This window comes from Oryzias latipes, chromosome 13 (assembly GCF_002234675.1).
Source record: "Oryzias latipes chromosome 13, ASM223467v1".
Taxonomy (NCBI): Eukaryota; Metazoa; Chordata; class Actinopteri; order Beloniformes; family Adrianichthyidae; genus Oryzias; species Oryzias latipes.
In genome coordinates, this window is record NC_019871.2 from 2,279,631 (window position 1) to 2,293,586 (window position 13,956).

Consider the following 13,956-nt stretch of genomic DNA (forward strand, 5'->3'; position numbering starts at 1 on the left):
CTCCTGCAGAGACGGTGCTTATATTAGAAATAAACACGTCTTGGCTCACGTTTCACAGCCTGCCATTATTCAAAAAAATTTAAATTTACATTGTCTGCTGTAAATTTTAGGCCTAAAATCAGGCGAGGCGTCCTTTTTTGTGATGTTCAGCTCTGAGGTTTTTGAAGCTGCTCAGAATTTCAGAGAGAAATCGGACAAACGAAAGAATTTAAGGAACAAAAAGCTAAATTTTAAAATACAAATGAAATGTAAATGTTTATCTAGAAAAACAGAAACAGTAAGAGCTTCAGTTTAGCCTGAAACAACTTAAACCAACTAACGCGTTGGTCAAACATCCCAGTGACCTGCTGTGGTTATTCGTATGGTGGCTAAAGACCATCATTGCAACAAAAAAAGAAAAAAACAACAGCAAAAAAAAAATAAAGCCGCAATGGAAGTGAATGTTGTCTGTGAAATGTTTTCTTTTCTGTGTGTTTCTGTTCTTCTCTAAGTCAGTCTGTCACGCTCTGCTGGTTGGAATATTCCAGTGCAATCTTAGGTTCCCCTTCAAACACTGGACTTCTCATCTGGTAATTGACATACTTTTCTAGTCATTCCGTAAATGAAAGTATAGGTTTCAAAGAGTAATTTACGTGTTTACGTCTGACTGTTGCTACAGTGCAACCAGATGTCTACAGTTAAAGAATGGATCAGGACAGAATGGATCCCTGTGGAACTCCACGTGTGATGGAAGCTCATTTTAGTTCAGCATAAATTAGATAAAAAAATATTTCATGACTGTTTCTTTATTCGCTGATTAAAAACAACTAAACAAGTAGAAACTGTTTGGAGAGAAATGCCCTCTTGTTGTTCAGGAGTATATAAAAAGAATCAGCGATAATAATGACTCCTTGTGTGACATAGTAGATCTCTGACATCGTCCTACCTCTCCCTTGTTACTGGTGGAGTTAAATGTGCTCTGTCAGCGGTTTTTAACAGTTCTTTCATCTCTATCTGTCCATTTTCTGAACCTGTTTCATCCCTTAGGGGCTCATGGGGCCACTAGAGCCTAACCCGGCCACTCTTGGGTGAAGGTTGGGGGCACCCTGGACTGGACCAGTTGTCAGTCTGTCGCAGGGCCACTGAGGTTTCAAAAACTGCAACTTCAGTCAGACAACTCATGCAGTAAAGAAATTTATTTTTCACATTCTTTTGGCTAGGCATGAGGCTCCGTTCAATTACATAAGACAAGATGTCCATAAAATATTTGGGTAATGAACTACCCCTAACAGAGCTCACAGAAAGAAGGCGGGGGGGGGGGGGGATGCAGCGCTTGCGGTAAAGGAAGAGAGGAAAAACTGCACACCTGGACTTAAATGGGACACTGAACAGTTGAGTTGATTAACTGAACCGCCCTAGGGAGGAGTAACGGAAGTAAATGCAGTGCTCAAGTAGTCTGCCTGAAATGTTCCCAAGGTCGCTCACGTATTTCTGTCTCTGCTGCAATCAAAGTTATCCTGCACGGATCGACTTTTAAAGTTGTTCTGGAACCGCTTGATCTCGACATAAACTCATTCTCTAACTGCCACCATGGGGGGACATCGTCAGAATCTTCAGGAATAAATGCCGCCGCCCGACTATTTGAAGATCATTGGCGTGGTCATGAATGTAGACGGCGGCATTCGGGCATGCGGTGAAGACACCAAAACGAAATCAGGCAACAGCTGGGCGGTTGTAGCCGGATCGCCGCCCGGTATTCTAGGGTATATAAAAAGCGGGCCATTCCGCCTGTCACTGACTGACATCAACTTCTAGAAAAGAAATGGTCCGGTCGCCGTAATATGTAACGTTTTTCTTCAAACCTCCCCGGCCAACGTGTGGCTAACGCCGTCTCCTGATTACAAATGCTGAATATGGTAATAAACGTTCATTTAGGTCACTGCGCAGTGGTACTTGGGATATGCGACACAATGTAGCTCAAGTACAGGGTCAGCTGTTGTCATACTGTTTTTAGCTGGAAGAAAAGATTTTCTCAACTTTCCCCAACTGGCCTGAATTAACCTTTTCAGCAACTGTTTTGTTTCTCTGAGATCATCTCTGACCTTTGTCACTGGATGCCCGCTCTGCAGCCAGGAAATACCCCCAACGATTGCCCTCCAGTCATGGAAGAAGGTCTGCTGTAAAACCTGGGATCCTAAAAAGATCTCGCCAAAACAAGGACTCCTTTTTCCTGATGAAAACCAAATGTTGTGTAATTGAAAAGAAGATGAATTCACATATAAAATGAAGACAGTCCCTCTGTTATTTTAAACACGTTTCTAAAAATGCTTTGCTTTGAAATCTCCCAGAAGCAAATTTGTTTAATTTGAGCTAAACTCCTGCTGGTTTGATCATTTCAGGAGGGTAAAAAAAACTGACAGAAAGACAAGACTGACACTCAGTTTATAGAAGAAGGACGAAATGAAAAGAAAGGAATGAAAAGAAAGACACAAAGATTGTGATTTTAGTGATTTATGAGAGAATTTGACAGTTTTTTTTCTCTCAACAGGCTCATTCAGGCAAATCCCAGAAACCCAATTATGTCTGAAAAGTCTTTAATGTCTGCCTTTACACCGCGGGCGCCGCCCTCCTTCCACTCGTTTCTGCGGCTCATTGTGGATATCAGCTGCAGCTCTGTGTCGCCAATCATTGCCTCTGCAGAGCAGAAGCATTCTGCTCCTCGCGGCGCCTCCACTCTGATAAATGAGCGACCGATAGACGGTTATTCTACGTCCAGAAGCTGAATGACAGCGGAGAGAAAGGAATGACAGATGGGCGTCTTCAGAGCGAGCGGACGGCCTCGTCAGTCTGGGAGGTCAGGGGTCGTCAGTCTGCGGCGTTTCAATAGTTATAGAAGCAGAAAGTTTCACTTTCAAACAGGATTTTTAATAAATGACATGAACATTTTTGACATACGGCGCCGGCCGCTGTGGGTCTCATAACCACGTCTTAATGAGGCTCGAAAATGAGCCGCTCAAATTAAAATAAGAGTTAATCAACAACCAGGAGGGGAATCCAGAGGAAAAAAATCACATTAATCTTTATTAAGAAGAAGTTTTCAAGTACATGAAAGGAAAACTCCAGCATTTTTAAAAATTCATGACTGCTGCAAATAATGCTGAGCACAGGAGCAAACACCGGAGAGTCCAACCGCACAACTGACCCCCCCCCCCCAGGGCAAAGCAGCTCCAGCACCAACACTACAGCTGATCAAAGAGGAAACACCCATTTTTATCCTACAAATGATTTAAAACTAATAACTTTAGAGAAGGGCTGTGCAGTGGTGCAGTGGTTAGCACTCTCACCTTAAGGTTAGAATCCCGGCTGAGCGCTTTCTGCGTGGAGTTTGGTGCATGCGTGAGTTTTCTCTGCTTTCCTCCAACAGTCCAAAAAAACATGCTTCATAGGTTGTGTGGAGGTGACCATAAAATTTTTATGCTATTTGATTTTGCATTTACTTGATTCCTTATGCATGCATGAAGAATAAGGAAGCTTTATTACAGACTCAAAGGTTTGCCACAATAAACACAAAACAAACAAAAGACTTCAAAGTGCAAATGTCAGCAATAAAAAAGTCAAGGTGAGGATTCTAAATAACTTGAAATCTTCAGTTATGTTTCAGATAAAGATAGACGTTTTTCTTCATCTTCGTTGGGATTTTCTACGGTTGAAGCTCTGGTAGAAACCAGACGATACTTTATCCTGTTTCCCCCCGTTTTTGAGTTAAATACATTTTCTTAATGGTTCCCTTCTTTGAACTTTTTATAACTAAGGATAATGTGACTGTGAGGTTTAACAAAGTACACAAAAAAAATCAATTTACATAAATATGAACTATTCCTCAAAATGATATTTTTTGGGGAGTTTTCCAAAGGCTGCAGAGCGTCTCCAATAAATTCATTTTCTGCTTTAGTACTGACGTTCCTGCAGTTCATTAAGCTGAGCCAGTTTTCTGAAAACACAATTTTCTCACAATGAAGTTGCAAAAGGCGCCTTTCTCCTTTAACTGCTGCTGAAACTGGATTCGAATCTTTCCTCTGCAAGGCCAAATTGAAGCGGCAGCTCAACCGGCTGTCTGTCATTTTCTTTATTACTTTGTCATAAAGTTGTCTTCTTCTGGGTCAATAAGCCATCGACCGTCCAGGAATGTGATGGACAGCATTTGATTGACTTCTTTATTGGAAAAACAAAGAAAAGAAAAACTGTTTTAAAAAAAAAATTTGAGGAAAATTTTTGGAGAAAAAGTCAAATTTAAAAATGCTTCTGAAAATGTTTTTTTTTTAACTCAAGCAAACATAACAAAACTGGATGAATATGTGTTTTTATTTCTGATAAATGACCGCTGCTAGTTTCTCAGTCAACATTTCTATCTTGTTTCCACGGCGTCCAAGTGCTCATTTAGGCGGAAAACCCAGATCAAGATTCATCTAGAAAAAAAGTGAATTATTGGATTTGAGTCCCTCCTCAAGGTGCAGGCAGGAAGACATGCTGGACGACAACTGGAGCAGGTCTTCCACTCAGCATCCAGGCAGAAGAAAGACTTGAGTCGAACTTCATTGGACTTAACAGGACAGCAGTGAAAACCTTCATCTTCACCACCTCCACCTGAGCAGGACAGAGCTGAACCCTGGCACCACCTGTCCAGTCCCCTGAACTGGACTGAGTGAGTCCTCCCCCCTGGCGTTCCAAACAGGAAGTACCTGCTGGTTCCAAGAAGCCAAAATCTGATAGACTTTTATGGAGAAATAAACAGCTGTTACTCAGTCCTTCTATTGGTCAGAAGAACCCATAAGAAAGTTATGAATTGACCAATCAGATGCCCCAGATGTAGAAGCCCCCCACGTCCAACGTTCAAAACATTTGACAGATTTCGCATAATCTGCTTTCAAATGGTAGGGGTGTGGCCTTCCAACAAGCTCACTCCTGATTGGTGAGAGTGGTAGCCATAGAAACGATGACTAAGACCAACTCTGACTAATCACTGCTTAGTGACATCATTTGTCTCCAACATGGTGGCGTCCGTATCACGAAAAAAAAGGCATCTGAATTGACTTCATTTGGTTGAGGACAGACGAAAAACATTTTCTGCGGATGATGTCACACTCACTCAGTCCAGTTCTCATAGAGTCAGTGGTCTCCACCCACGCAATCATTTTGGACCTTTGGATCCGCCTTTTGTCCTCTGGTACCTCTGTTTCGTCTCTGCCTGCCCGCCATTTCTTCGACCCACACCTTCATTTTTGGTTTTGATTTCTGCCCGCCCTTCCTGGATTTCCTCCACCTTTATTGGTGAGATTTTTCACCCACTGGATTTCGGATCCTGGAGGCTGGTCTGCATTATCAGGAGTAGCGCTGAGTTTCCCTCCAGTGGTTTTTTTATTGGACTTTTACTGACTTTGTCTGCTGCCCACCAGGACGCTCTCACACGCCCTCTACTGTCTGGAGGACTTGTTTCTCTACAATAAACTGCTATTTGGTCTCATCCTGAGTCACTGGTTCCACTTTTCCTTATCTAAATCTGGCAGTCTTAGAATCTCCATCCAGATATATAGGATAGCAGAAGAACCCCATAGCAGGATACTGCCACCCCCGTGCTCTTCAGTGGTGTAGAAGCAGAGCTGCCATGTTCCCGTAGCATTCGTTCATGGTTCTGCTGCTGCTGCACGGACACCACCCGGTTCCTCTGCAGGGCTGTGAGCTCCTACGGTGACTTTGGCCGGACATTTTCCCGATTGTTGTGTTTAACAAGCTCAGTCTGGTGGTTTCACTCTGAAGTGCGCCTCCAATGAAATGATCTGATCTCAATGACTAAAGCTGTAAATCGACGTAAAAAACAGATTTCTCCATCTGTACATAAATGCGATTGGATTTTTCTTCCCCATCGGAAGGTTTTGACACCGGGGGGGGGTCCGCGCTGTGCTTCCAGATCACCAGGTTGTTCTGTTTGGCCCTGCAGACCTGTGAATGTGGGGGATTATTCAGCAGTGAGGGAATGCTGTGTGAGCACCCCCCCAAAGGGCCCGCGTGCATCCACACGCTGCCCCCCCTTCGCGCCCATGTTTGTTTGGAGCAAGAGTGTACAGTTAGCCGGTGTCTCTTCACTCCTGGGGGGGTATAAGCCATCCTTAGATAAGCTATCTACAGCACCCAGACACAGAAACACAGCACAGATAAACACTGTTATCAGTGCAGGAGCTGACCCAAGGGAGAGACGGCTGGGGGGGGCAGAGCGGTGGGAAAAAAAAGAGGAACAGAAGTGCAGAAAAAGACAGGAAGGGGCCAGAGGATAAGCCACAGAGAAATGAGGGGGTTAGATTGAAGAAGCACAATTTGAAAACAGGGAAAAGGCTTTTAAAACACATTCATTTAAATTTATCTTCCAACCATCAGCAGAACAAAAACTGAGAATTTTTTCAAAATGTTTCCCAGAAAAGGCATCAGAGGAAGAACGGAACGACATACATTTCTGTTGCTTCCCATTACCGACTGTTTCCTTCCACCTTTGAGCTGAAATGATGCAGAGCGAAGCTGTTTCACGAAGAAAAAAGAGGAGATGAAACAGCTTCTCTCTCAAATTAGCAACATGGAATCCCCTTATCCCCCCCACACACACACACACACAACACACAAATTTCTTTCTTTTTCACACTTTTCCCCTTTCTATTCCCTCTGTGAAAAAGAAAATATATGTTTAAAACATAAAATGTATCAAATGTTAAAAAGAATCAAAAAACAAAAGGGGTTTATGCACCCTGGCTATCCAAAGATGCATAACTCTTTTTTGTAGTAAATCCTGTCCAACACTAAAGGCCTTCAGCTCTCATCTGTTTGCTCAGTTGTTGGACAGAACAAGATTTAAAAAAATTCTACATGAATAAAATAGTCGTATTTCCCTTGTAGTTCAGTCAAACGTCAGCTTGAAGATGAGCTCCAGTTGTTTGTTTTTTGTCTTATTATCATCTTTCATTGCGTTTTTACACTTTTATGTATGAAAAATTCTGCATCACTAAATCTGAAGTAAGTCAAACAAAGTAAGGAGTTTTGACCGTTAGTAGGAGGAATCAGAGAATAAAAATGAAAAAACACACCATGAGGTCTTCACCCGAATCTGCTTCTACATTTATTCTTGCGTCAAAGTAATTTGTAATCCCTTGCACTCTGAGATGGAAGAACTGCTTGATAACAGAGTTTTAATTATGTCTGACCTCCTTCCTTTAACTTGTTCTCCTTCTTTCACTCTTCCCCATCTAGAATCTTAATCCTTGTCTCTGATGCCGAGAGGCTGAGGGGTTTTCTGCAGACTCCTCCCATCAATCATCCCCGCAGACCTCGGGGGGGGGGGGGGGGGGGGGGGTTGGGTTGGATTAATGACAACCTGCTTTGACCCGTCATCTCTAGGAGGAGAATCGGGAGGAGAGAGGAATGGACGCTGACAGGAGCAACAAAAGAACGGAGAAAGGTGAGCGCTGGAGGGAAGATGAATGAAGGAAAAGCAAGAGACTGAACTGGCAGAGACGAGAATAAAGAGGGAACAGAAATGAGGAAATTCAAATTTTCCTGTCAGTTTGGATTGACAGGGAAAGTGAAAAAGATGAGTTGGAATAAAGTGAATGGATGGAGGATGACAGCTGGACCTTCACCTGAGCGTTTCCATCAGTAAGTGAAAGAACTGACAGAAACTGTAAGTTTGGATCAGATAAAAGGTTTTGTAAACATTTAATAAATTGTTTTATTTTTTATCAAGAATCAAGAATTTCTATTTGTCACATACAAAGTTATATTTAGCAAATACAACCAGTAGTGAAATGTACGCCAGGTCCTCTCCGTGGACAGTGCAAATAATTAAGGAAAACAGCACAGATGAAAATATACATAATATATACAAGTAAAGCTATGTAAAGATGAAATAAGAAAAAAATGTGTATTGTAAAATGAAATATAGAACGCAAAATAAAGTGCCTGAATGTAAACTGTAGACTTAGATTATTAAGATACACGTTTAGAGTTTAAGAGCCTGATGGCCTGGGGGTAGAAGCTCCTCCTGAGTCTCTCGGTCTTTGCCATCAGGCTACGGTAGCGCTTACCAGATGGCAGCAAAGTAAAAGTATGATTACTGGGGTGGGTGGAGTCTAGAATCATAATCTGATTGGTATTAGTTATGATGCGTTGGGTAATTTAGTAAATTTTTGTTCACAAGTTGTTTGAATGTGATCTCAATTTCTGTTTTATTTTGCATTTATTTTCTATTATGTATGTTATTGTGAAAGTGGTTTGTGTTATTTCCTGTTTTGTTTTTTTGTCCAGATGTGTTGGAGTAATGATTATGCGTGTGTCTCACTCCCAGCTGTGTAGTTGGCTGAGAGTGAAGTCAGAGAAAGAGGAATTGTTTGGTGTGTGACTTAATTGATTCTGTAGGAATTTCTCCAGGTGAAGTTGACACGGTAGTCCAGGTACCACGCAGCACCGCAGTGCAGTTACTAACCTGCTAACACAAGTACAGACCAAAAGTCTGGACACGCCTTCCCATTCATTTGAATGAGAAAGTGTGTCCAAACTTTAGGTCTGTACTGTATGCTAGTTAATGAAAATAGTGTTTTGGATTTTTACATGTTCTTGTGGCCTTTTTCTGATGATGGAGAAATGTAAGCTGCAAATCACAATTTTGAGTATTTAGGCCTGTTCACACCGGGACGAATTTCGCCGGCGATTTTCGCCGACGTTTAATGCCTCGTGACTAAACAAAGGGCACCAATGTGAGTGTGCACACCGAGGCGAAAAAACGCCAAGCGCCAAAGCGTCAAAAAAAAAAACGCCTCGGGTTCGTTTTTTTTTTTTCGACGCGTCGCGTCGAAATCTATTCGACCAATGAGAATGGCACTTTTGCACACGTGTCTGGAGCTTCTGAAGTTACAGTAAAACACAACTTGGGGGCGCTCAAACACAAAACTGCCTTGCTGAGCACACATACCAGCGAAGAAGATAGACGCCAAGTAGCGTCTACACTGCCGCAAAGAAATAATGACGGACATTCTTAAATATCCCCTTAACAAGTACCAGTTGGAGCTACTGATGCTTGAAATATTCATGTTTTCTTTGTATGATTCTGACAAGCGCGTAAATACTTGCTCTCTTCTTCTGAGTGAAAAGCGACTTTAAGAATCGTAAAGTTGCGCAGCGCCACCTTGTGTACAGGAGTATTTCTGTTTACATTAAGCGCCATCTAATGTCAGGGAAGGAAATTGCATGTTCGCTCGGCTCATCGTCAGCGAAAATCGCCTGGGTGTGAACACAAAAGACGTGGCGAAAAACGCTGGCGAATAACGCCTGGCGAATATTCGTCCCGGTGTGTACGGGCCTTTACTCTACTTAAATCGTTGTGAAACGAACGGATTTGTGACGTAGAAAAAACCCTGAAAATAAGCTTCCTGCTCCGAGGCAGAGCAGGAGAGAAAGGCATGATGGGAAGTAGGCTTATTCCCCACGCTCACAACTTGGAGGCTACACCATGCTTTAATTATTGATTGCACTGGGACTTTAAGGTTTAGATAGTCAGAGCTTATTTCAGATTTTGTGTTTTTATCAGCCTTTACGTTGCTGTCAAAGGTCTCTTGCATTTACGTCCAACTGGCTGTAGCCTGTCTGCCAGTTGACCGGTCAAGGGTTCAAATCCCAGGTAGAGCAGTCATCATGGTGATCAGCATGACACCAAACCCTGCATGGTCTGTAAATGGATAAACAGATCAACGTGTCTGCTTAAAGGAGGCTTAAAGTGTGGGTGACATGGCCTATTTTAATAAGCCAAAATATAGTAAATAGTCTCTATTTCATGTTGCGATTGTTTTTAATATTTTTCGAAAAAGAATAAATAGCGAAAAACGCGATATAAACAACGAGGACGGCCGCCGGCTTCACGTATTCCGCCGACTTTGCGCCGCCATGTTTGTGACGTAACGAAAGGCAGACAACATGGCTAGCACCGATAGCGAAGCACAGAGTGATGCTACCGTCTCTATTAGCGATTTATCATCAGATGAACAGAAAGATGAAGAGGAAAGTTGCGGAGATTATCATGATGATGAGTCACTTTTGCAACCGTATCGATTCGAACCCTTTTGCGAAAGTGAGGAGGATATAGCAGAAAGTAGTAGGTCTAGTGAGGCCGATGACGATAGCCAGCATGAAGATTCGGCTAGACTCCAGAACACGGCATGGTTAGTTGTGTACAGGCAACATTTAATTAAAATAAAGGATTATTCAGTATAAAGATCTGTTACTCTAGGGCCTAGGCCTATGTATAATATAGCATAGGGAAATTTTTATATCAATATATATACCGTATATATATTAAACGTTAAACTCACTCTCTTTTGTGCCAGCTTTTCGGTCACAGATTTTCTCTTTTTGTACTGGCTGCTGCCAGTGCTGGTACTGGGCGTTTCTGTTTCGGACGTTCCCACTAGCGATCTCTTGAAAATGGTGGGGATTGCGTTCGGTTTCAATACTTTTTTATATCTGACATGCATTCCCATATCTTTCATGAGCTGTGGTGTTTCTTCAAAACAGTCTGCCTCAAAATGTTCGCTGCATAAAGTTGACGAAGCAGTTGGCACCCAATTCGCCCTCGTTCGCTGCACTTGTTTTGTCCATTGTTTCAGCAGCGTTTCTTGTTTTGGGAATTTATACACAGATACACTTTCACTAGATGTATTGCTACATCCAGCTGCCACACAACGACTTGGCATGTTGATGATTAACAGATTTAAACATGAGAGAAACGAAGACTACCTGTTTCGTTTACATGCTGTCCGAAGCGGAACTGCGAAAGTCAATGCCTTTCGTGACGTCACAGGTCATATCGAGGTCACTTCCAGCCTGCGCTCTTAGCGGCAAATTCAAATCTCTGATTCCTTCGAAAGATGTCTATTATTCATATGCTTCGGATTTTTTTCGACGCTAACTATTGGTATCAATAGAATCAGCGTTTAAAAGGCTTTTTTATTTGACAAAGTTGTTCAAAGCATGGCATCCACACTTTAAGGCATAAAGGAGGTTTGTGAACACACAAGCATTGGACTCACCAAAGAGGGTCGGTGTTGTCATAGGTGGATGGCTTCTTAACCCTTGTGCTATCTTGATAGCAAGATAGCACAAGGGTTAAGCAAACAAAACTTACAGCAGCTCTCAATGGGGGCATCACGAGTGACCAAATTAAAGATTCACCACCCAAAGCAGTCGACAATCAAAAAAGTTCTATGAAGGTTCAAGCTTCTACCTGGGAACTTCAAAAAGTAAATAGTCTTCAGCACCATTAGACGTGTCATCACAGGGTTCCATCTTCCAACACAACAATGGTCTCATTCTGGCCCACGGTTGGTCCAGGAGAGGGGAAGAAAGGGGCCAGCCGTCCCACCCCCAGGGGGAGGACCCCCAGGGGAAGATGATTAAAGATGTTTAGTTGTTTAAAGTGTTTTTGAAACATGAATTGTGTAAATCTGATAGTATTGCATCCAAACCGATGCATCTCTGCGTCTTTTGCATCTGCAGGTGGACATGCGGCCGTCCACCCGTTCTGATGATCAGGTTCTGGGCCCGTCTACTCGCCGTGGTGCGCCTGCTGGAACCTCCAGAGTGACACCTGAAGGGGGACATCTACAATAGCAGTGGTTACGCAGAAGCCTCCATGCCGCTGGGACGGACATGTGGGACGCAGGTCGGGCCTCCAAGCCTGCTGGTGTTCGGCGCTGTTTCACCGGGCTTTTACAGAATAACGGCCCGGATCTAGAGGAGCTCTCAGTTCTGGAGGATTTACCAGGGATCCAGTTCCTGAAACCTGACAGTTGGAATCTGCTCCTGGAATGTACTGATGGGTTTTCTGGAAGCTTTCAGGATGTTCTGCTGGACATTTGGTGGCGCCGCTCTCCTCTTTCCCCACTATAGTCATATGCCAAAGGGTCACAGTATTATGACAGCATTATTTCAATGACAGGGCGCACAGACATCCCTAATCAAAGCCTTTTTTTACTCTTAGCACTGAAAGAGAAGTTGGGCCTTCTACAGAGAAGAAAAACAACATAAACAGCTCACTGTCAGAGTCTTGTCTCAGCATCAGTAATAAAAGAGAAACTGTCAAACAGTGAACTCCTGCGGCACTTTAGTCATGAGTTTGTTCTCATTTCATCTCTCTTCATTTTCTCCAACAAATAATATATTCTCCAGTATCTTGATGGATACTGGATGGAGCTTCCTCCTCTGCAAAATGATTCATAACCTGATGAACTAGATTAAATTAATCTGTTAAGAAGGGATACACACGTTTATTTTCTAGCTGTTAGATTTTATGTAAACTAAAACAAAAGTAACAGAAATGTGTCAACATAAGGTGAAAATACAAACACTTTTCTTCCCGGTAGGATTGTCATAAATTCTGTTTTCAGATTAAGACTGTAAATAAATTCATGACTGTTTCAGGATTGAATGTTTGACATTGGAGCCTGAGAAGCAGACTGAATTTTCTGAGTAACAAGCTTGTAATTATCTGATGAAATGATCGAATCGCCTCCAGCAGGAAGTCAAGGAGTTAACGTTTAAAACCCCAACAGACAGGAAGGACTGTCAACGTCTGTGATCAGGTGTTTGCTTTGAATCTCAGATCAATAATCTTTGTTTTAATGCTGCTCAGCTTTGAGCCTGAACTGACATTTAAGGTGTCGGCGCACTGATGACATCAACACGTCATGGGCCAAAGCTGAGCTCCTGATTGTTTGATGTGGTGCCAAACTTTGACAGAGTTTAGACGTTAGGCCTTGTCAAGGTTATTTCTGAAAACTAAAGACCGGATCAAAAAACAGACACCAAGAGCTCAGAACGATTTCCCACCAGGAGATCTGGAAACAGACAACCAACAGCTCTAAGGACGTCTGTCCGACCTCACATCTTTATTCAGAATTGGGTTTCCCTGTGACCACGCAAACTCCTAATGTTGGTAATAACATGTGAAAAACATGTCAGGAGGAAGAAAACATATAAACACAGTCCGACACAGCTACACGTTAGTCACGTCAAAATCACTTCAACATCATAGAACAACCAGAAATAATCCATATTTAAGGCGCTTTTTTAAAGAAAACTGAAGGCCTTAACGTGAGCCTTGTTGAGCAGACAACCCTAACTTGGAAACATGACGCCCCTGACGCGTGAATCGAGTTCAGTGTCTTCCTGTTTCGACTGTTCCTGTCCTCTTCATCATCCTCACCACCAGAGTCAACCCCACAGCAACATTCTGTGCCGTCTGGCTACGCTCTCTACATCCATGGCTGTGCTGTCAATCATCTTTTTCCTCCTCTTCACTCCTGCCTTTCCTTCTATCTGTCTACTAACAATTCTTCCTCCTCTCCTTCTTCCACCATCAGTCGTCCAATTTCTACCCTGCATGTCAACGGCACGGTGGTGGTTGTTGTTGAACCAGACCAGGACACATCTGGTGTGATTGGCATGATTGATTGGTCCTAATGTTTGCCAGATCTGTATTTAAGTTTGCTGAGTCCTGCATTTCCTTGGTAACTTCTGCAAACATTCAATGGAAGTAAATTCTAAATATTCCATAAAAGTTAGTTGATTAAGTGATGGCGGGGTCAATAAAGGTAATCTTAGGCCGGATTGTGTCACTAATCTCTACCACTAAAAACTATATAGTGCAGGAAAACCAGTGGGCTGGATTGTAACACAACATGGACCCACAACTCACTGCTTCTATTTTATTCAATAGCAAAAATATGAACTTTTACAAAGAATATTAATTAATCCACTGTTATGATGATGAAAACTTGGATGAAATAAAGTTTCTTTTTTTTAATGACAAATAGTTAAAACGCAGTGCATTGTGGTCTATATTAACCAATCCAGTGAGCATCTGTTCACACTGGTTCTTTTAGGACATTG

General features: G+C 42.5%; 1 long non-coding RNA gene across 1 annotated transcript; it reads left to right on the plus strand.

Annotated features, from left to right (window-relative positions):
• The first annotated feature begins 7,358 nt into the window (after positions 1-7,358).
• Positions 7,359-12,240, plus strand: LOC111948479. Its single transcript, XR_002874494.1, has 3 exons — positions 7,359-7,477; positions 7,583-7,674; positions 11,563-12,240. It is a non-coding gene; the product is annotated as an uncharacterized LOC111948479 (long non-coding RNA).
• The last annotated feature ends 1,716 nt before the right edge of the window (positions 12,241-13,956 follow it).